Below are 10,549 nucleotides of genomic sequence, written 5' to 3'. Positions count from 1 at the left end.
ATGATTATGTAGGTAATAATGTTTCATCGTTGATGGTTTGAATTAAATGTAATGTAAAAGTTCTGCATTAAAGAAAATATTTTTCTGTATTTGCAGCAAATTTGGGTATAACACGAAGATATTTGGGTGTAACAAGAACATATTTGGGTGTATACTTTAATAATTTTCGGTGTATGTGTGCAGATAAATTCTGCATAATTCAAAACTCTTCTTCTCCTTCCTCGTCATCTTCTACTACTTCTTCTTCTTCTTTTTGACCATCATCATCATCATCATCATCATCTTTTTTTTCTTATTCATCTTTTTTCTCTTGTTTTATCTTCTCAAGTTTCTTCTTGTTTTACTCTTTTAACAAGAATAAAAAAAATCAAACAAAGAAGAAAAAGAAACACATAATGGTACAAAATTACTTGGAAAATGATGAACTTACATTCGTTCAACTAATAGAAAGAAAAAAATAAGAAAAAAAAGAAGAAGAAAAAAATGCAACATTAGAGGAAATATTTTCTGTATTTGCAGCAAATTTGGGTGTAACACGAAAATATTTGTGTGTATTGTTTAAAAATTTTCGGTGTATGTGTGCTGATAAGTTCTGCATAATTCAAAACTTTTCTTCTTCCTCCTCCTCATCTTCTGCTGTCTCTTCTTCTTTTTTTCATCATCATCACCATCTTTTTCTTCTTTTTTTTCTTATTTATCTTTTTTCTTTTTGTTTTATCTTCTCAAGTTCTTCTTGTTTTACTCTCCTCCTCCTCCTCCTCCTCCTCCTCCTCCTCCTCCTCCTCCTCTTTTTTTTTATTGGAATTTCTTCTTCTCCTTCTCCTCCATCATCAGTTATCTCGTTGTTGAAGAAAATGAACAATTTAAGTTTAGATTGTCAATTGAACCAGAACGAAATTGATTATTTTGAATCCAATCAAGTGGCTGAGGTGTGGTTCGATCCTAGTTAATGTTTTCATTAATAGTTTATGATTCTGTTGGTGAATAATATTTTTTTTATGAAAATTGTTGTTCACTGTTGATGGTTAGAATTGAATGTAATGTAAAAATTCTACATTAAAGAAAATATTTTTCTGTATTTGGGTGTATTGTTTAAGAATTTTTGGTGTATGTGTGCTGATAAGTTCTACATAATTCAAAACTTTTCTTCTCCCTCCTCCTCATCTTCTGCTACTTCTTCTTCTTCTTCTTTTCCATCATCATCATTAGGAGTGCACATGGCCCGGTTGGGCCCAAAGACCCGGTTCGGCCCCGAACATTTTAGGGGCTAATTTGGTGTGATTTCACCGGGTCTAAGGTCGGGTAAGGATCTCAAAATAGACCTGGTCATTATTTCAGGCCGGGTCGGGTCAAGGCGAACCCGGCTTCTCCCGACCCATGTGCACCTTAAAGCAACTAAAAAAGATATATATGTTTTAAATTAATTTTAATATTATGTTATATTAATTATAAGCTTATTTTTTATTTTTAATTACACTTGTTGAATTAGAAAATAGATCAAAGAAACATTAAATTAGAATTTATGGACAAATTCAAGTTCAAATATGGATATCCACTTTTCGGTAATAAGTTTCTTCTTTATAAATAAGTGCATTATAAATAAGTTTCTTTATAAATTATTGTTAAAATTTTAAAGACCCGATTTTCACCCGATTTGGACCTGGTATAGTTGTGGGCCGAAAATGTTTAGGTTTCATCGGGTCTAGGACTGAGTTAGGGTCTAAAAAATAGACTCTGTGTATATTTAGGGCCGAGTATGGGTCAGGACAAACCCGGTTTCACCCGGCCCATAAACACCCCTAATCATCATAATCATCATCATCATCTTTTTTTTTTCTTATTCATCTTTTTTTTTTCTTTTTATCTTCTTAAGTTTCTTCTTATTTTACTCTTTTAACAAGAATAAAAAAATCAAACAAAAAAGAAGAAGAAACATATAATGGTACAAAATTACTTGGAAGAAGATGAACTTACATTTGTTCAACTAAAAGAAAGAAAGAAATAAGGAAAAAAAGAAGAAGAAAAAAATGCAGCATTACAGGAAATATTTTTCTGTATTTGCAGTAAATTTGGGTGTATTGTTTAAGAATTTTCGGTGTATATGTACTGATAAGTTTTGCATAATTCAAAACTCTTCCTCTTCCTCTTCCTCATCTTCTGCTGCTTCTTCTTCTTCATCTTCTTATTTCATATTCTCATAATTCTTTTTGGGAGAAAAAAATCAAACAAAGAAAAAAGATACATAATGTTGCAAAATCAATAGAAAGAGAAGGAAGAAAAAAATGCAGCAACAACAACAATAATAAAAAACGACGATGAAGATAAAACACGCGAAAAAAAAAAAGAGGAGAAACGCAAAGAAGAAGGAGAAGAAGAAGGAAGAGGAGGAGGAGGAAGAGGAACGCAAAGAAAAAACGATGGTTGTGGTTTTAATCAAGGAAGAAGAAGAATCGCCTTTTATAATGGTGAGTGAGCGTGCTATAAAAATTGTTGAGTAGCACAGTGTTAATATGCTCGTATGGGTGAACATCTTTTTTGTTGAGTTTGGCACAACTTGTAGGACTTGTAAATAAAAAAAGTTTGTATGTGTAGTAGTATTGTATGTATATAACAATGATTGTTTGATAGAATATTAAAAAAGTTAAGACACTTGCGACAAGATAGTTCATACTTAATTTCAAAACATATGCTTATATTATAATAAAATATTTAACAACTTGTGGATCAATATATATATATATATATATATATATATTAGTAATAATTATTTAATTGATAACGACAATAACAAAAAATTTTATTTATTTTCAGTATTTTATCACATAATACAAAATATTTTAACTGGTTACAAAAATTTAAAATTTTAATATAACTCTTGATTAATGATAAAATATTAAAAATAAATAAAATTTATTGAAATAATATTCATTAAATATATGAAAAGTGTTAACTTAAATATTTTTATAACAATTTAAATTATTTGATATTATGTGATGAAATATTAAAACTAAATAAAAGTCATTACATTAATAATCATGAAATATATAAAAAAATTTAAATTTAATATCTTTATAACAAGTAAAAATATTTTATCTTATGAAATAAAATATTAAGAATAAATAAGATTTAATACAATAATAATAAATACATCTTTTATATTTTTTTGATAAAACCTATTATATGACATGATTATATTATGAGAAAAATACAGAACAAAATAATTTTATATTTTTATTAATAACAATGTTAAATAACTATGATACTATAGTAGCTAATTAAATAATGATCATTTTATATATTTATTAAAATTTATTTAAAATTACAATACTTTCTGTTAATTATTTATTTTATATGTAATTATATATGTATAAATATAATTGTACAGTTATTTTATTGGAGAATAAATCATTAACTGGCAGTCGGCAGTGGCACCTACAACTTCAAGTGATTTTAAGGGGAAAAAAAATAAAAAATGTTAACCCTAGCCATCTCTCCGAAGTCCCAAGTTCACACCATATGTTTTGTAACATTTTTTTTTTGCTTCAAAACGCACTTCACACGAGATTGTATTACAAAATTGGCTCAAAATTAGCGAGATAGCGAAATTGATTAATAAAATCCAGGTTTATTAATTTAATTATCAGTCTAAATTCTCAACTAAAAAATATCAAGAATGTTAAACAACTAAAAATAAGAAAGAAGTAATAAAATAAAGTATAAATAGAAAAATACTACTATCAGTATTTACTAATACTATTATACTACTATAAATATAATATATTAATATTATATTAGTAGTATGTGAAGAAAGAAAGTAAAGAAGTGTTTTATATAAGAAAGAGAGAGAGAGGAAGTATTTGCTTTATTATAGCTGTGTATAAAGAGAGAGAATAGTATTTTGTTGTTGTGTAACATCAACGGAGGCTTAATCTCCTATTTATAGGCATACAGAAGGAATATTTTTCAACCTTCATTAATTTCATTCTCTCTTGAGAATGTAAGCCTCATATAGAAAATGGGTATTCACGTCCCATTCTTATCACAACACTTCTCTTTGGATGACCATTTAGCAATATGCCCCATTATATTAAAACCTTATTAAAGAAAACCCAATGGGAAAAACTTTAGTGAATGAAAAAGAGTACAATATCTTTTGTGATGAGGATTGCCTCATTAAAAACCTTGTCAAGAAAAACTCAATGGAAAAAACCTGACCAAGGAAAAAAGAGTACAGTCTCCCCCTCTTGTCGACATCATTTAATATCTCGAAATCGACGCATCCCAATCTGATGTACCAATTTTTCAAAGGAGGATTCTGGGAGTGACTTTGTGAATAAATCTGCCAGATTGTCAGTTGAGCGGATCTGTTGGATATCAATTGTCCCTTAATTTTGAAGATCATGAGTGAAGAAGAATTTGGGAGAAATATGCTTTGTTCTATCGCCTTTGATGTATCCGCCTTTAAGTTGAGCAATGCATGCTGTATTATCTTCAAATAGGACAGTTGCGGCTATCTTATGATCAATCAGTCCACATGATGATAGGATATATTGGATCAAACTTCTGCGCCAAAAACACTCGCGACTTGTTTCATGTATCACTAGTATTTCAGCATGATTAGAGGATGTTGTTGCTGCAATCGTCTGTTTCGTGGACCTCCATGATATAGCTGTACCACCATATGTGAATAGGTATCCTGTTTGAGATCTCCCTTTATGTGGATCAGACAAGTATCTAGCATCTGCATAGCCAACTAATTGTGACTTGGATCCATAGGGATAAAACAATCCCATATCAACCGTTCCATGAAGATATCGAAAGATTTGCTTGATTCCACTCCAATGTCTTCTGGTTGGAGAGGAACTATACCTTGCTAGTAAATTCACAGCAAATGATATATTAGGTCGTGTATTATTAGCAAGATACATTAGTGCTCCAATAGCACTAAGATATGGTACTTCAGGACCAAGGATATCTTCATTTTCTTCTTTAGGACGGAATTGATCATTTTCCACATTCAAAGATCTTACGATCATTGGGGTACTCAAGGGATGTGACTTATCCATATAAAATCTTTTCAAGATCTTCTCTGTGTATGTTGTTTGATGAATAAAGATCCCATTTTTTATATGCTCAATCTGCAGGTCGAGGCAAAATTTACTCCTTCCAAGATCTTTCATCTCAAACTCTTCTTTTAGAGTTCTTATAATTGTTGGAATCTCTTCAGGAGTTCCAATGATATTTAAATCATCAACGTACACAGCAATTATAATAAATCCAGATGCAGTTTTCTTTATGAAAACACAGGGGCAGATATCATCATTCTTGAATCTGTTTTTGGCCAAATACTCAGTAAGACGATTATAACACATTCGTCCAGATTGCTTTAGACCATATAAAGATCTTTGCAATTTGACTGAGTATAACCCTTGTGAATATTCATTGGATGGTTTAGATATCTTTAGGCCTTTAGGGACTTTCATATAGATATCTCGATCTAATGAGCCGTATAAGTAGGCTGTTACCACATCCATTAAATGCATATGGAGTTTATGATATGCAGATAAACTAACCAAATAGCGCAATGTTATCGCATCCACTACAGGAAAATACGTTTCTTCATAATCTATACCGGGTCTTTGTGAAAAACCTTGTGCCACAAGTCGGGCTTTGTAGCGCACAACTTCATTTTTCTCATTTCGTTTTCTCACAAATACCCGTCGGTATCCAACAGGTTTTACATCTTCAGGTGTACGGACTACAGGTCCAAAGACTTCACATTTTGCAAGTGAGTCTAATTCAGCCTTCATGACTTCTTTCCATTTTTGCCAATCATTCCTTTGTCGATATTCTTCGATTGATGTTGGCTCAAGATCCTTACTTTCATGTATGATATTTAATGCCACATTATATGCAAATATTTCATTGACAATTGTCTTATTTCGATCTCATTTCTCTCCTATAAAGACATAATTTATCGAGATCTCGTCATTTTCACAATTTTCAGGTACCTGAACGTCTTCTGGCGATAAAATCAAGGTTGCGAGAACCGGACCGGTCAATAAACCGGTGAGATCACTGGTTTAATGGTTCACTGGTTCGACCGGGGTTCAACCGATTTAATTAAATATTAAATAAAATTATTAAAAAATCTATATATAATTTTGAATATATAAATTCAATAATTTCTACTTTAATAAAATTCAAAATTTCACAATTTCACATAATAAATTATCCATAATTTAATATTAAAAGTTCACAAACAACTTCAATCATCAATGTTCATAACAAAAAAATAACCATATCTCCAAGGCATGACCCAAATTGCTTTCATTTACACAACAACATGCAACGATCATATCAATCAAAATCAAAATTTTATTACTCAACGAGAAGCATAGTTTACTTGAGCTGCAACTATTCGTAACTAAATATGCATTAACAAACATGTTGAATAATGTGAAACGCATGTGAAGGGTCATCAGGAACAATAATAATAATAATCATAAGGAGCAGCATGTGAAGAGGATCAAGAAAGGGTTAGAGAGAACAATGTCAACTACTATTAGAGTTAGACCAATAATTAATGTTCCAATTTGCACCCAGGTCAAAAGCAGGGCCTTGCCACCTCTTTTTCCACTCAAGAAAGGAAGATTAGAGAGGTAAAAAAATAAAAGAAAGATTTCAGAATATTCATAAGTTTGTTTAGTTTGATCCTCCTTATTAATCCTCAGAGTTCTTCTCAAATAAATTTTCTTAGAATGTAAATTCTGACTTTTATATAATCATATGGAATGTGCATTCCCTTGTGATGTCACTAGAGGCCAGAAATATTTGATGTTCTATATGTGTAGCTAATTAGGAAAGAAGTGGGGGTCATCTCACATGATGGATGTAGAGTTCCTCAATAAGTAAGTCCCACGTGGCTGCTTGATCCATCAGCCTTAGATCTGATCAATCGACACAATATTAATGAGTGAGTGGTACAACAATTCAGTTTCAGGAAAAAAGCATAGTTGAATAAAATTCAGCTCAGACCTACAGCAACACCCAAGTTCCATCGAGAAGTGCAGGTTCCTCAACAAACAATAACCTCAGGAAAAAATCATGAATAGAAAATCAGAAATAATAAATAAATGATAAATCAATAACCTCAGCAAACAATTACTTAACCAGCAAGCAATAACCTCAGAAAATCCAGTTATTCAGTAAATCATTACTAACAAGTATTATCAAATCAAGTGCTAAACGCCTAAACACTAAACCAGCAAGCAGACGCCGAGGAGATGGCTAATCAGTGCTTACCGGTTAACACAAGAGAAGATGAGGTCGGCGAGGAGGAGGGCGAGCGACGGCGAACACATACGACGCGACACCGGCTAACACAAAGAAGGCGAGCTCGGCGAACACAACGACGCGGTGGGGACTGTGGGGCTGCGTTGGTCAAAACTGTCGCTACGGTGGCTGCGGCGATTGGGGGCTGCGGTGGCTCTATGGTTCGTTGATTTCGTTCACGTTCAGAGAAGAGAGGAGAGGAGATGGGTTTACGGGTCAGGGAGTAACAATGAAAGGGACTAGGGTTTCACTTCAGGTTTGCCGTTTTGTTTTTTTTTTTTTTATATAAATAAAACGACACCGTTTTGGAGGGTTTGTTTTCGAATCGGAAACCCTCCAAAAAACCGGTTGGTTCTTCTGATTTGTCGGTTAACCACCGGTTCGACTGGTTCTGTAACCGATTTTTTGCCAGACGGTTTTTAGGCCTGACTGGACCGGTTAAGTGACGGATTCTCGGTTAACCTGGTTGAACTGGCCGGTCCGATTCGGTTTTCAGAACAATGGTTAAAACTATATCAGAATTTCGGACAACTGCATGTGTCTTTACTATGTCTTTTTCAACAAGAATAGTATTAACCTCTTTTCTCTTTCGAGAATTTTTGTCTTTGGAACCAACAGGCCTGCCATGCTTCTAGCGTGAATTTGTTTCAGTGGCTACTTGTCCTACTGGGACATCAATTCGAATTGGGGCATTTTCCGCTGGTATATAGGACTTGGTTATCCTCTTTGTATCGAAAAATGCATCAGGCAATTTATTTGCTATTCTTTGTAAATGTATAATCGTTTGAACTTCTAGTTCACATTGCCCTGATCGAGGATCTAAATGCATCAATGATGATGCATTCCAATTAAGTTCCTTTTCAAGAAGCTTATTCTCTCCCCCTAATGTTAGAAATTTTGATTTATCAAAATGACAATCTGCAAACCAGGCTTTAAATACATCTCCAGTTTGTATCTCAAGATACCTCAATATAGAGGGAGAATCATATCCAACATATATCCCCAATTTTTTTTGGGTCCCATTTTAGTGCGATTAGGTGGTGCAATAGGAACATATATCGCACACCCAAATATTCTTAAATGGGAAACATTTGACTGCTGGCCAAAAGCTAATTGCATAGGAGAGAACTAATGGTAACTCGTTGGTCTCAAACGAATAAGTGCTGCGGCATGTAAAATAGCATGCCCCAAACCGAGGTTGGGAGATTTGTTCTCATAAGTAAAGGTCTAGCAATTAATTGGAGGTGTTTAATAAGTGATTCTGCTAACCCATTTTGTGTGTGAACATGAGCTACTAGATGTTCAACACTTATTCCATTAGCCATACAATAAGCATCAAAAGCTTGTGAAGTAAATTCACCAGCATTATCAAGATGAATTGCTTTGATTGGATTTTCTGGAAATTGTGATTTTAATCGAATAATTTGAACCAGTAATCTCACAAACGCCAGGTTGCGAGAAGACAATAAGCATACATGTGACCATCTCGAAGATGCGTCTATCAGGACCATAAAAATATCTAAAAAATTTACATGGTGGATGAATAGGTGCACATATATCGCCTTGAATCCTTTCTAGGAATTCAGGGGACTCAAATCCAATCTTTACTGGTGATGGCCTTAAAATTAACTTTCCCTGAGCATAACAAAATTCACTAGTTTTAAGAATCTTCTGGTTCTTTAGTGAATGTCCATGGAAATTTTCAATAATTCTCCACATCATGGTTGTTCTCGGATGACCAAATCGGTCGTGCCAAGTGAATTCATTTGAGCTAATAAACTTCTGGTCTACAGTGGCATGTGATTCAATTGCCCTAATCTTGGTATAATACAACCCAGATGAAAGTGAGGGTAACTTTTCTAATATAACCTTTTTATTTAAATTATGAGTTGTGATACATAAATACTCATGATTTTCCTCATTCATAGTCTCAATATGATATCCATTTCGGCAAATATCTTTAAAACTCAACAAGTTTCTTAGAGACTTGGTAGATAATAGTGCATTATTTATTATGAATTTTGTTCCTCCGGAAAACAAAAATATAGCTCTTCCGGAGCCTTCAATCACATTGTCTAAGCCAATAATAGTATTAACACATTCTTCTTTTGGCACAAGATGGGTAAAATATATATCACTTTTGAGAATGGTGTGCGAACTTGCACTATTCGAAGGCATACATCTTCATTATATATCATTGTCATTCTCTTCAAAGACAAATAATAATAAAATGAGTAATATGCACAGTTAAATTGAATACTTGATCGGAATTATTTTTCTAAGAAATATTGTACATAAAAATAATGTCATATACTAAAATTTTATTTTAAAACTTGACACATTTAATGATTTTAAAACTCATAAACATTAATATTTTATTATTTATATACATCATATTTGAAACTTAAATACATAGAAAATAAAACTTAACAATAAGTTTCTTACATTATTTATTTACATGAATATTCATCAATTTCACATATTAAACTATTCCATCATTGATCAAATGACCAATATTTCCTTTAGGATCCTCAAAAAAATCAGATACATCATAATGAGTGGTGAAATTTTTAGCATCATTTGAAACAAAATTTGTTTCCTTTCCTTTGTCATCCTTTTTCAAAAATGCTTGGTAAAGATCGACTAGGTGCCTTGGGGTACGACAGGTACGTGACCAATGGTCCTTTCCACCACAATGGAAACACTTATCCTCTATTGATTTATTTTACCCAATATTTCTTTCTTTATCCCACTTCTGGTGAGGTCCTCTCTTTTGAACATAATTCATTTTCCTTCTATAATTTTTCTTGTTACCAAAACCTTGCCATTTATCTCTTTTGGGATAATGATTTGCCGCATTTATTTCAGGAAATGGGGCGGCGCCAGCTGGGCGTGCTTCATGATTTTTTAAGAGCAACTCATTGTTGCGTTCAGCAACAAGAAGGTAAGAAATTAACTCAGAATATTTTTTAAAGTCTTTTTCTCGATACTGCTGCTGCAGGAGCACATTCGAGGCATGGAAGGTCGAGAAAGTTTTCTCTAACATATCATTATTAGATATCTTTTCCCCACATAATTTCATTCGTGAGGTGATTCGAAACATTGCAGAATTATATTCATTTATGGATTTAAAATCCTGCAGACGCAAGTGCGTCCATTCATATCGAGCTTGAGAAAGTATCACCGTTTTTTTATGATTATACCTTTCTTCAAG

Source organism: Arachis hypogaea, chromosome 16 (genome assembly GCF_003086295.3).
Source record: "Arachis hypogaea cultivar Tifrunner chromosome 16, arahy.Tifrunner.gnm2.J5K5, whole genome shotgun sequence".
Taxonomy (NCBI): Eukaryota; Viridiplantae; Streptophyta; class Magnoliopsida; order Fabales; family Fabaceae; genus Arachis; species Arachis hypogaea.
This window is presented reverse-complemented; position numbering follows the sequence as displayed.